The 12,814-nt window shown below is 49.8% G+C and overlaps 1 protein-coding gene across 5 annotated transcripts in view; it reads right to left on the bottom strand.

Moving 5' to 3' along the window:
- Nucleotides 1-12,814, bottom strand: part of PIKFYVE (phosphoinositide kinase, FYVE-type zinc finger containing) — a 2,266,845-nt gene that overhangs the window by 135,801 nt on the left and 2,118,230 nt on the right. The window lies entirely within an intron of this gene.

The raw sequence follows: 12,814 nt of genomic DNA, 5'->3' as shown, positions 1-12,814 counted from the left end.
GGAAGGTCCGTTTGTGCACAGCCCCGCCTTTCTAAGCACCCACGTAACCGACAACGAGCTGGTCATCCGCCAGTAATTGTTTTGTGCGATCCAAGTAGAAAGAAAGTGCATGTTTTGGATCCAGACGGTGGAGCCTCTCTTCCTCTTTTGAAGGATGCGGAGGCGGAAAGAAGGTGGGCAAAGGGATGGTTTGGCCAAATTTGGAAAGAAGTAACCACCTTGGGAAGACAGGAAGGAAGGTCTAGTTCACAGTACAACCTTTTCCGGATAGACAGCCAGAAAAGGGAGGCTTGGAAGAAAGAGCTTGCAGCTCCCTAACCCTCCGGCACAGAGGTGATGGCCACCAGAAAGGCAGTTTTCAAAGTGAGAAGTCTGAGAGGACAGTTCTGTAGTGGCTCAGAGGGAGCGCACATGAGATAAGTAAGAACCAAGTTCAGGTCCCACTGAGGCATTACGAAGGGAACAGGAGGAAAAAGATGAGTAATGCCCTTTAGGAATCTATTTACAACAGGGGACTTGAAAAGAGAAGGCTGATAAGGAAGCCTAAGGAAGGCCGAAATGGCCGAAAGGTAGCCTTTTAGAGTGCCCAGAGCAGAGTCCTGCATGGCCAAAGAAAGGAGGAACAAGAGAACATCAGAAAGAGGGGCGAAAAGGGAATCCACAGCCTTTGCTGTGCACCATGCCACAAATGTATTCCATCTGCAGGCATATACCGTCTTAGTGGAGGGACGCCTGGCTGCCAAGATAACATCACAAACTTTGGGAGAGAGGTCAAACGACGTCAACTGCCACAGCTGCGACAGAAAATCCTCCCGTAGAGGCAGTCGGATCAGGGGATCCATGGCCATGTTGAGCAGCTCAGGATACGAGACTCTTCGTGCTTAATCCGGAACCACAAGAATGACTTGGGCCCGGTCGCACTTGATCTTCTTCAGCACTCTTGCCAGAAGTGGTATAGGTAGAAAGGTGTATGGAAGATCGCAACTCCACTCGCGATGAAAAGTGTTGGCTAGTGAGTGCTGCCTTGGGAATTCCAACGCGCAGAACTGCTGACAGTGGCGACTAGATTTAACCAAGGCTCTCCTCACTGCTGAAAGAGACCTTGCACCACCTCCGAGAGAAGACGCCATTCTTGATCCATCATGCACCTGTGGCTGAGTTTGTGCGCCCTGGCGTTCAGAGAACCTTCCAGGTGTTGAACCACCAGGGATATGCCCAATGTTCCAGCCATGTCCAGAGGCGGAGGGCCTCCTGACAGAATGTCCACGACCCCACCCCGCCTTGTTTGTTGCAGTACCACTTGGCAGTGGTATTGTCAGTGCACTACTCTTCCCCGGACAGAGGGAAGGAATGCCTTGAGTGCAACACGAATCGCCCAAAGCTCCAGAAGGTTGATGTGGAGCCCTGACTCCGCTGGAGACCAGAGGCCTCTGATCTCTGCCTCCCCCATGTGGCCGCCCCATCCGATAAGTGATGCATCGGTCACCACTGTGACCTCTGGTTGAGGAAGGGAGAGGGACCTGCAGTCGATCCAATCCTGGTTTGTAAGCCACCACTGCAATTGGTGTGCAGTGCCCTCCGAGATCTAGACACAATCGGACAGATTCCCCTGATGTTGTGCCCACTGGAACCTCAGGTCCCACTGCAGAGTCCGCATATGTCATCTGGCAAGGTCCACCAGCAGGATGCAGGAGGCCGTCAGACCCAGCAGTCTGAGGGTCATCCTGACCGAAACCCGGGATACAGGCTGATAGATCAGAATCATAGCCCGAATATCCCTGGCTCGCTGTGCGGGAGGATAAACTCAAAACTGCGTCGTGTCCAGAACCGCTCCGATGAAGAGGACATCCTGAGAGGGGGTCAGGTGTGACTTTGGCACGTTGATGAAAAACCTCAGCGAATGCAGGAGGTCAGCCGTAGTCTGGAGGTGGGATACGACAGACTGGGGCGAGCCTGCCTTCAACAGCCAGTTGTCGAGATTGGGGAAGACTGGAACCCCTGATCTGCGCAGATGAGCTGCAACCACCGCCATCACTTTCGTGAACACCCGAAGGGCGGTGATAAGGCCAAAGGGTAGCACGGTAAACCGAAAGTGCTCGTAGCCTACCATGTACCGCAGGTAACGCTAGTGGGCCGGCAGGACAAGGATGTGAAAGTACGCGTCCTGCAAGTCCAACGCTACCATCCAGTCTTCAGGGCAGACATTTTGAACTTCTCCTCCCGGAGGAAGTGGTTGACCTTCCTGAGATCCAAGATAGGACACAGGCCTTTGTCCTTCTTGGGCACCAGAAAGTAGTGGGAATAGCAACCATGGCCTACTTCTGGAGCAGGAGCGTGCTTGATGGCTCCCTTGGCCAAGAGTGCCGAACCTTCCTGTTGGAGAAGGGCCAGACAATCCTCCGACATGCGATGGTACTGAGGTGGCACGGATGGAGGGGTAGTCTCGAAGGGGAGGGAGTAGCGCCTTCAGACTATTTGCGAAACCCACCAGCCCAACGTAATGGTGTGCCATTGGGGCAGGTGATGGCGAATCCTGCCGCCAACTGGCTTTTGGTGGCAATGAGAGGTCAGACTAGAAGGGTTTGGAGGCTGCTGCAGTGGGGGCTGTGGTGGACTGGCCCGCCTGCTTTGCCCCCAGAACCACGGCGCTGGTTCCCACGTCCCTGGCCACGCAGAGGTTTAACATCTTGCGTCGGCCTGTGGTCCTGGGTGGGAAGTGGCGGGGCACGAATGGGGCGAAAGGCAGACTGCGCAGGGCGGGTGGTGGAGAGGCCCAAGGACCTGGCCGTAGCCTGAGAGTCAAAGCGCTCCAGCGCGTTGTCTGCCTTGTCGCCGAAAAGGTGACAGCCATCAAAGGGCATGTGTAGGAAGGTGGATACCGGACTATGGTTACCTCCAACTTTTTGCCTAGTGTTTAGCTGGTTTTCGACTTAGTTGGCCTGGGATCCTGCTATTCAGGACCCCAGGCTATCTGCTCTCTCTGTAAAATGGACTATGTACTGTAGGTACATACCAAATTGGATATTGGGTCACCTTTGTGAGTCCCTGTATAGTGTACCATAGGTACACAGGGCATAGGTACACCCAAGGCCTACCAGGGGCTGCAGCATGTATTATGCCACCCCTGGCTGGCCACTCAAACTGACACAACTGGCTGATCACTCAGCTGGGGCAAGGTCGTGTAATCACCCCGTGCTTAGGTATAGTATTCCTATATCTACCCTTATATATAGACACACAGTAACCTATAAGTCACTCCTATGGCAGGCCTTAACAATCCTGAAGGCAGAGTGCTTGGTTATGTGTGAGATGGTGCTCTAGCATGAGCTGAGCCTGTCTGCAGCTTTCGGAACCATGTCCTGATAGCTGTTCTATGATATCGCCCTACCATATACTCTTAAGTGCATTATAATCCTCGCGGTTGAATGCTAACTTTGGTTTGGCTTTATTTTAACATGTCGTGTAAGGTGTCATACGCTTTGGAATAATACCCCCTCGCCAATTCTGGCGACGGGGGTAGCATTCCACCCTTCTAGAGGGAGAAGACATGTTGTTGCTGACTAACCCGGTTAAAGTTAACCAGAGCCCCAGCATCACAAAATGGATGCTGCTGGCACAGTCACAAGTCTGACCTCCTGCTACTGGGAGTCCTTCCAGTCAGGGAGACAATAGGTTTCCTACCTGGGGAGGTGCGAGCACCACCCCAGACAGGACTTTGTGTATTGGGACAGGGAGGGCTGAATAGATTGAGACACTGCCTGAGGTACACTAGGTGCTTCATGCATACCCCAGTTCAAACCGGTTGCTGGGGCACTCCAGCCCCAGCTCTGGCACGAAACTGGACAAAGGAAAGGGGGTGTAACCACCCCCCTTCCTGGTCCCACCCATAGACCTAGAAAGTAATCCAGCCCCTTTTAGTTGTATAAAGGTAGGAGCCGAGTCCCAGGACTTTAGATTTGATCCTGAACTGAAACTTGAAACGAAACTCTGGACCTTCGACATTCTGCTGAAGCTGAAGACTGAAGAATCTCCCTTGTGGCCAAGGAGTGACCACCCTGTGCAACCAGGCACCATCCAGCAACACAACGGCTTGCTTTGTCGACGCTCCCGCCGGGACCCGAGCACAGGGCCTGACAAGACCCAGACTTCCAGACCTCTCTGACCCTCTCTTCACGTCTGCAGCATAGCTGAGATCAGTGGAGGCGACGAGACACGTGGGACCGGACATCTAGAAAAGTCCACGACTTGCTAACCGTGCAGCTCCTGAGGTATCCTCGCAGCTGTGCATTGGGGATTGAGAAGCCCCGAATCCGAGCTCCATCTGCACCGAAGAACAGCCCTCCACACTCCACGAGTTCTGCGTGGGGCCCTTCTGCTTGTGTTCTGCTCGACGCGTTGTCCGGTTGCTGGCCCGTTGGCTAGTAGCCTCTGTGACGACAATCCTTTTGAATCAACTCGCTGGTCTGGTTGCTCCAGACTGGCCCTAGCCTTCCTGCAAAGGTGAGGCACCTCAGACCTTGCTGGTCTACATCAGAAGCCTTCTTTGAATCCTGCGTGGGTTGCCTTTGCCAAGGCTTATTGACTCCAATCCGGCAGTCGACCCCTCCATCTGCGAGAACCTTCGTGGGACAGCTCCTCTCCAGCATCTGGTCGTCCTCGACGCCTCCTGGTTCGCGTGGCTGAAGAGACAAGCTTCACGACAGCACCTGAGTGCTCCTCCACGTCGTCTGGTTCCTTCCTGGTTCCACTCGGTCACTGGCTAGTGACCCAGACTCTGCACCCTTTACTTTCAGGTCCTCTTCATCCTCGATCCACCCTTGGATCCACCCGGACATCTTCCTCCTGGTCGCCTCCAGCATCTTTCTTCACAGGCTCCATAGACTTTAACGGCGAAACCCGACACATCTTCACACCTATGCACCCGCCGTCCGTGGGTGAGGTAACGCAAGTACTTCGGTGCTCCCAAGGGTATTGACTATCCAAGTGTCTAGGTTTTTAGTTGTTTGCTTCTAGCTAAACCGGAAGTGTCCTAAATCCTTCTTTATCTAACTTTTGCGTTCCCATTGACTTAACATTGACTCTCGCGTGTGTGTGTAAAGACACTGTACGCGCCACCTGTGGGCCTCCTACTCCTAACCTAAGGTTCAGATAGGGTAGCCCCAGCGATTCTCTAGGCCCTAGGCCTTTCCTTTTCTCGTGACGTGGTACTTATACCACTTACTTAGTATATGGTTTGCTTTGCCCCTGGGGCCTAACCGTAAATTGTGCAACTTAACGTATTCTGATTAAGTAACTTGTTATGTGCTTTTGCCTCAGGTCTCATAAAGAGTTCAGAGGAGTGGGTTAGTAAATAAATACATATATATTTAATATATATCCTGTGTGGTGTCCTTTCTTTTGATATTCAAGGGGTTACATATGGTAAAACAGCTGGCTTTACATGCCCTCAAGAGTCTTTTAGCCTAAGACTGTTCTGTCCACGCTACCACTAGGATAGCTGGTCTATAAGGTTAACTTACAACCATCACCATAAGGGTTGTTTGGACCGGTGCAAGGTGATCACTAGAATAGTGAACATAATATACCAGGCCAACTTCTCACAGCATGTCCATAAGCGTGGATTGGATCAGGCGTAGCGTCGAAGGGCTACTGACGTGGAAATCGCCCTGCCCAGTGCGTTGGCTGTGTCCAGCCCACAGTGGATTATAAACTTCACAGCATTTCTCCCCTCGGCAGCTGCACAGGAGAGCACGGCCCGGGCCTCCTCCGGGCACTTGGGCAGCACCTGAGCTACAATATCCCACAGTGAGTGGGTGTAATGGCTCAACAGACTTGCAGTGTTTACCGACCGCAGTCCCAAGCTGGCGGAAGAAAACATTTTCTTCCCAAGGTGGTCCAGCTTTTTGGATTCCCTATCAGGTAGTGCGTTAGAGAATGCGCCTTTGGAAGTAGAGGCTTGGACCACCAAGCTCTGAAGGGTGAGGTGTTGGGAGAGGAAGGTGGGGTCGCACGGGCAGGGGCGTTGGGCAATCACCCTGACCACACGATCCCCTGTGTTGGGCCTGGACCAGGTGCCCAAAAGGATGTCCATGAGGGCTTGATGAAACAGCAGCAGGGGCTCCGAAGCGCTCGCTGCCGGTTGAAGGACCTCTGTTAGGAGGTTACTCCTGACTGCCACTGTAGGTAGCTCGAGGTGGAGAGCCTCGGCTGCCCTACGCAACACAACTGCGCATGACGCTCCCTACACTGCAGCCACAGTAGGAGGAGAACACATGCCAAGGTCTGGTGAGGTATCCAGACCACTGGCATCCCCAAGTTCCTCTCTCCAGCCCTGCTCATAAGTCAACTGGTTGGTTAAAGGATCCCCAGACCCCTCCCAGTCCACCCCTCCTCTGGCTGCCAATCCAATTGGGGAGAGGAGTTGGCCTAACGGCTACGGAGGTCGACTTTGAATCAGGGGTACCGGGTTCCAGTCTCGTCAATGGCGCTGAACATCCTGTGGTTCTGGGCAAATCACTTAATCTCTCTGTGCCTAACAAAAATGAACTTATCCTCATGTAATGCAACTGATGCTATGTGAAGCGCTCTGATACCCGATACCGGGTCAAGTTCGCGCTGTATAAAACTTCGTAAAAAAGAAAAAATAATTTTTTTTTAATCTGGTCTCAAGGAGCCAGGGTAGAACAGGGGCACAAAAGTACCCATCGGTGTCGGATCCGGTGTCGGCCGACGCTGGTCCGACTCCATGTCTACCTCGAGGTGGAGGCCGGGGTCGATGTCTACTGGGGACACAGCAGACACCGGTGGAGGACGTTGTGCCGGTGGAATCGGCGCCGATCCGGATCCATGCTTGGATCCAAGGGGACCATGTGGCGCAGAGGCTGAAGCCGCCGGCGCCGAAGACCCAGGGTCCCCAGCCGAGTCCGCGCGCCCCGAAGGCATGCCAGCGGACTCGGACTGCCCATAGATGGTGTGTATCGCTTCATAGAAACTCCGAAGCTGGGCAGGGATCGCACCGGGTCCCGGAAAGGGAGGGAAACCCGAAGTCAACACAGCAGGCTCCACACGCGGAGCCGCGGGAGGGGCATCACCTGCATCCCTCGTCGCGTGGCCGACCGATGGGGAGAAGTCGAAGAGCGACGATGCTTCTTTGACTTCTTCTCGTGCTTCGACTTACCTGACCCTGAGTGCGAAGACTTAGATGAAGAATGGTGTTGGCTCTGTGACCGGTCCCTCGACCTCCTCCGCAAACTCGAGCGTTGCGGAGCCGACTGCCGGGCCTCAAGTAGCTTTCAGGACCACTCCCGCAAAGACGTCGGAGCCATGATCTGGCAGTTGGAGCACGACTTGGGGTCGTGGTTGCGCTCCAGGCAGTAGAGGCACACGCGGTGCGGGTACATCACCGGCATCAATCGGGTACAGGAACCGCAGGCCTTAAATCTGGGCATCCCTCGTTCACCAGGAGTCGATGGACTAAAAAAACGAATTTGACAAATGTCGAGAAAAAAGTAAGTCAAAAGTGAATGGAGGCACCGCTCTCTACAGATCTGCGCTTGCTGGCGCAGAAAGAGAAAGAACTGATGTCAGCGCGTGAGGGTGGCGTCTATGTAGCTACTGCAATGTCATCTCGTCGACCACGACGCTGACAAATGTGCAGTCGACCGACGCCACTTTCCGACGCGCAGGGGTACTGCTGATGAAAAACTTTCCGGATCCAGTCTGATGCCTGGTGGTAATTCTAAGGTAAGGAATCTACAACTAACTGTTTCCGTTATACCATTCTCTGCTTAATAAAACCTTTGATAGATCTGTCATGTTTTAAAAAAAAATTACCTCTATTGACTCCAGCCAAGATTATTGCAGTTTTAATGACTCATTTTTTAAAGTCAGTCGGCAAATCCTTTCTTACTCCTAAAATGGGATCAGTATGCATCAAAAATGCACTTTCTGAAGTCTGCAACACTAAAAATGCTAACAAGACCCTGTTTCCTCTTTTCCTAACAATTATCATACATTCATATATATATGTAAGGGAACTCAAACAGAATGCTCACATAGGATAATGTAACTTACCCTGTAAGCATCTGTTCTTGGCATGTAGTGCTGTAGATTCACATGCTGTGCATAAGTACGCCATCTAGTGTTAGGCTTGGATGTTTACAAGTTGTTTTTGTTCTATATAAGTATGAACTAAACATGTACGTAGTTCTTAACAAGGTATATATATATATATTTTTTTTTTTAAACCTACCAATCATGGTTAGGTAGGGGTGAAATATTCTGTGACAAATTTAGTTGTCATCTATTGCAAATGGGATTATCCGTTTATCGATTCAGCATTTTCTTCTGTAAACATTATTCAGAGATTATGTTTTAATACTCATTGTTTCATGTCTTAAAATGTACATACGATATGAGACCTGTTGAGTTTTAATGGACGATGCACATGTCACTTTAACTTATGAGGTTGTATTCTGTCTGGGATTATCTTGAGAGAGAGTTTGTGTCTAGTCTTTTTTCTATGGTTTACTGTAATACCAGTTTGTGTCCAATCACATGCTTTAAATGTTGAGCACTTGCACTTTAAATTCGGTTCACGCTCTCCTGGCGTCATGTGACCAAGGCCTCTGTGCAGGCCGAAACGTTATGCTGACGAAGGTGCAATAAAGAATCTCACCTGATCCTGGGTCTCGTGTTCTGTACTGCAGCGGTTCCTGAAATTTTGGGCGCCCTTTGGTGTTGAACTCTTGGGATGATATATATATATATATACACACACACATATACATATATATATATATATATATATATACTTATATATATATTTATAATTATGCAGTGTAGGAAAGTAGGATCTGCTTTCATGGTTACCCACACTTTTTGCTGGTATCAGAATATTTTTGACTAGTTTGACTGGGATCCTGCTAAACAGAACCCCAGTGACAGTGCTTGCCATGGTAAGTACTTTGGTACCTCCACAATTGGCTACTGGTGTACTCCTATAAGTGAGATAAAAGAAGAAGTAGGGGAGTCTATGTGGGTTGGTTTAATGACCTCAATATCTCATAACCCAATTTATGACAAGAAAAAATATGCAAGAGATATAAAGTCAAATAGGATGTGTGCTGTACTGAAACTAAGAGCTAGAAGGAATCATGAAACACCCAGAAATTACATGTGGCTGAAAAACTCCCATCAGACCACCATTGTGGCGGAATATCGTCACGTGGGATACGGATGGTAAATCCAGGTCTCACCCAACCAATCAAGTGATGGTGCAGAGATGGATTCCAGGGTAGACCTCTAGCCACAGTGTATTTCAGTTAGGTGGTGATGGTGTGCAGTGTTATGTGAAAAGTGAGTGAAAGGTATAAAAATAACTACTGTAATAGAAAATATGTTTCATGGGCACTGTTACAGTGTTAAGATTAAAATGACGCCACATAGTGTGAGAATATGACTATGTGAGGGCGCAGTGCAGAGTGGTCGACATGTTTCAGCTGTGCGGATAGATTTTGTCCAGCTTTCTCCAGGACCGTGATCTAAATAACAACTGCAATGTCAGTGAAAACAATATTTTATGAAAAGTGAAGCAAGGCAATATCAAATCAAAATAATCCTACCAGGAACTTGGATCCCCAATGTTGGCTGGTGGAAAATTTAATAAATAATCCTTCCCTGTAGGAGAGATCATGTACATGATACGTAGTATCAAAACTGTGTTTACATTAATCCTTCAGTTACAAAGAGTTACAATAGGGAGCACTTGCACTGTGGCACTGGACAGAGTGAAACAGTGCCCAAAGCATCTAACACCAGCAAAAACACAGAGGCAACAGCAACAAATGGAAGGGAGGCCCACACCAAGGTGCCAGGTCTAACAGGCAAGATGGATGGGAATCTGCCAGTAGGCATCCTTGAGTTTTAACCCCATTAAAGTCTTCTTGTTGAAGCAATGGGGGAACATTGTGCAAGGCTGCCATGTGAAACTGATCCAACTCGATGAATTGGTTGAGAAACCGGAGGTCCAGGATGGGCGGTAGGGTTTCATCTTATCTGGGGTAAGAAAGTGTGTTGAGTACAGACACTTACCTTGATGTTGTAGGGGCACTGGCTGTTTGATGACCTTTTTAAGGAAAGCTTGGACTTCCTCTTGTAAAAAATGACGTGCTACAAATTGAATACTTGGTGTGGTGGTATGTTGTGTGGGATGGTGAGAAATTCGAGGAATTAGCCTTGCTCAACTGCTGTGAGCACCCATTGGTCTGAAGTGATTCCTTATCCTCCCCAACAGTGTGATTTGTGATTGGAAGGAGCCTTAGGTGAGCCAGTGCTTGGGGCTGAAGGTTTCCTTCCCTGAGCCACCTTTTCTCCTAACCCTAATAATGCTGCGTCTGCAGCTGCTCCTTGAATAACCCTGGTTATTCTGGAGACCATGAAAGGCTGCTGGTATGCCTGTGCCTTGGGTGATTTTTGCTGCCCCTCGAAATGTTTACCTTGATCCCAGAGCGCCCATAGACCAGGCAATATTAGTACCTTTCTTACTTTATTCCCAACATTCCTTCCGCCTGTGTACCAAAAAGTTTTTTCCCATTCAATAGAATGCTGAGGAGGTGTTGATGAACCTCTGCTTTGAAACTTGATACGCGAAGCCAAGCATGCCTGCGCGGAAAGAAACTGGTGTTGACATTGTGTAAGGTAATATCTGCAGCATCTTGGGTACCGGGTACATTTGCGTTCACAATTACTTACCCCTCCGCAACCAACTCCTCACACCTTTTCCTATAGGCATCAGGAAGATGCTGCAGAGTGTGTCTCCAGCTTTGTCTAATAAAATATGTTGTAACATGACAGGAAAGCCACACAGTTTGCAATGTGCCAACCTGCTTCACTGCAGAATCCATTTGCTTACTCCTTCAATCTGGGGTGGTGACGTCCCCTGTGGTGTGTGCTGATGCTCTCTTTCTGGCAGTGTGGACCATTAGAGAGTCTGGGAGAGCCTACACCCCGATGTAAATGGGGTACTCAGGAGCAACTTTGCACTTTTTCTCTATACCCCTGGCCCTGACTAGGTCTTTATAATTATCATGGCTGGACTTCAACATACCCTTCAGCATAAGTAAGAGCTGAACTCTACATGTTCTGTTTTAGAGAGGGTTTCTACAAAGAAGTTGCCCTCGTCTTCAACTATGTGCATTGTATGACAGAATTGTATGCTGTAGTTTCAGCTGGTGGCGATGGTTTCATTGGGTATGGCTCTTTGTAATGATACTCAAGTGGGGTCAACATTGTAGTCTTCTCGTGCGGCATCCCCCCACCTTGCACCTGAGGGCCCCCCATATGAGTACCAACCATGAATGAAATGCATGGACCGGAGGAGGAGTGAAATGACCCTTCTGGGAACTCTGGCAGAGGTGGAGTGGGGAGGCAGTAGTGCAATTTCCTTGGTGACTGTAGGTGTTAGTGGTGAAAGGGGCAGTTCTTGCTTTGGTGTGGTAGGCGTAGGTGGAGCTGGTGGAGGTGTTACTACTTGCTCAGGGTACCCAGGCGCTTCATACTCATGTTCTTCCTCGAAAGTGAGCCTTCTCTTCTTTGGGATGCAAAGCAGAGTGGAAACCGGCATTGGCTACAGAAGCTTTGCAGAAATCTTGTCTGTCTCAAGGTGAAACGTGCCAAGCTCCTTCACCAATCTCTGCATGATGGGAACCTTGGAGAATGGTGCCAATGGGTTGTTAACCCTCAATTTTGGCTTCCGTGGTTTCGGGTTTTAAGCCAGAGGCCTGGTGTTCTTCAGCAGTGAAGGCGTAGAAGAATAGCATAGATGGTGTCTCATCTCCAAAGCTTTACTTGGCCCAGACCAGGGCCCGAGGGCAGCAGTGGACAACTCCCAACTCCCCCAGGAGCAGTGTTCTTTCCAGGCATAGGGTCCTTTCTGAGGGTGTGCCTTAACCACATGGCTGGGGTCAGTACTCATGGACGTTGACGTCTTCTTTGTTTGTGTTTCTGCTGGTGCCAGCTCCGAAACATGTACTTACTCTTTATCGTAGGCTTATGAAATACACCATCTCGGGGCTGGACGTTAGTTCAGTCACTGATGCGGCAGAGGGGCCCAAAATATCTTTAACGACATCAAAGGGACCATGCCCATGAAGAGATCCTGAGTATCAGGCTGTGGTCTATATTGCATCTTCAAATGAGTCCTTCCTTCAGTGTATTTTTGCACAGGAAGGCACACAGAAGTTGCATGTGGACTCCTGGTGCTCAGGAGAAAGACTGAGTTTACAGCCTGCATGCTTTTCGGTCCAAGGGTATTTTATATTACAATATAGGCTGAAATGAAAGGGAGTCTGCGCCATATGGCGACATTCTCTGAGGCCAAGTCCTTGACAATGGAAATGAGACTCGATTTAGTGCTATTTATGCAGCCATGGAGCCGATCACATGAATTTAAGCAAACGAGATTGCTGTCTTTTGCTGTAACTGATGAACTGAAGCAGGGCCCAAATTTGCTGCAAACGTACGAGTTACTTACCTTTGGTAACAATGTATCTGGTAGAAACAATTCTAGCCGGAGATTCCTTAACGTAAAATCATCCCCGGGCGTAAGACTGGTTCTGGAAAACTTTTTGCCACAGCATCCCTGCGCGCCGGCACCACGTAACTCCACCCTGACGTCGTTCGGGCTCATGAAGTCAGCAAGGATACAGAAGTCCCACCCCGGCGCGCCTACGTCAGTTTTCTCCTGAGAACTTTTCAGCGCCACAACGCGGAGCCATCACCAACAAAACTGTGAGAATACTGGAACAGTGTGCGA

The sequence above is a fragment of the Lissotriton helveticus genome, chromosome 3_1 (genome assembly GCF_964261635.1).
Source record: "Lissotriton helveticus chromosome 3_1, aLisHel1.1, whole genome shotgun sequence".
Lineage (NCBI taxonomy): Eukaryota > Metazoa > Chordata > Amphibia > Caudata > Salamandridae > Lissotriton > Lissotriton helveticus.
The sequence above is the reverse complement of the archived record's forward strand: the minus strand, read 5'-3'. Positions and strand labels throughout refer to the sequence as shown.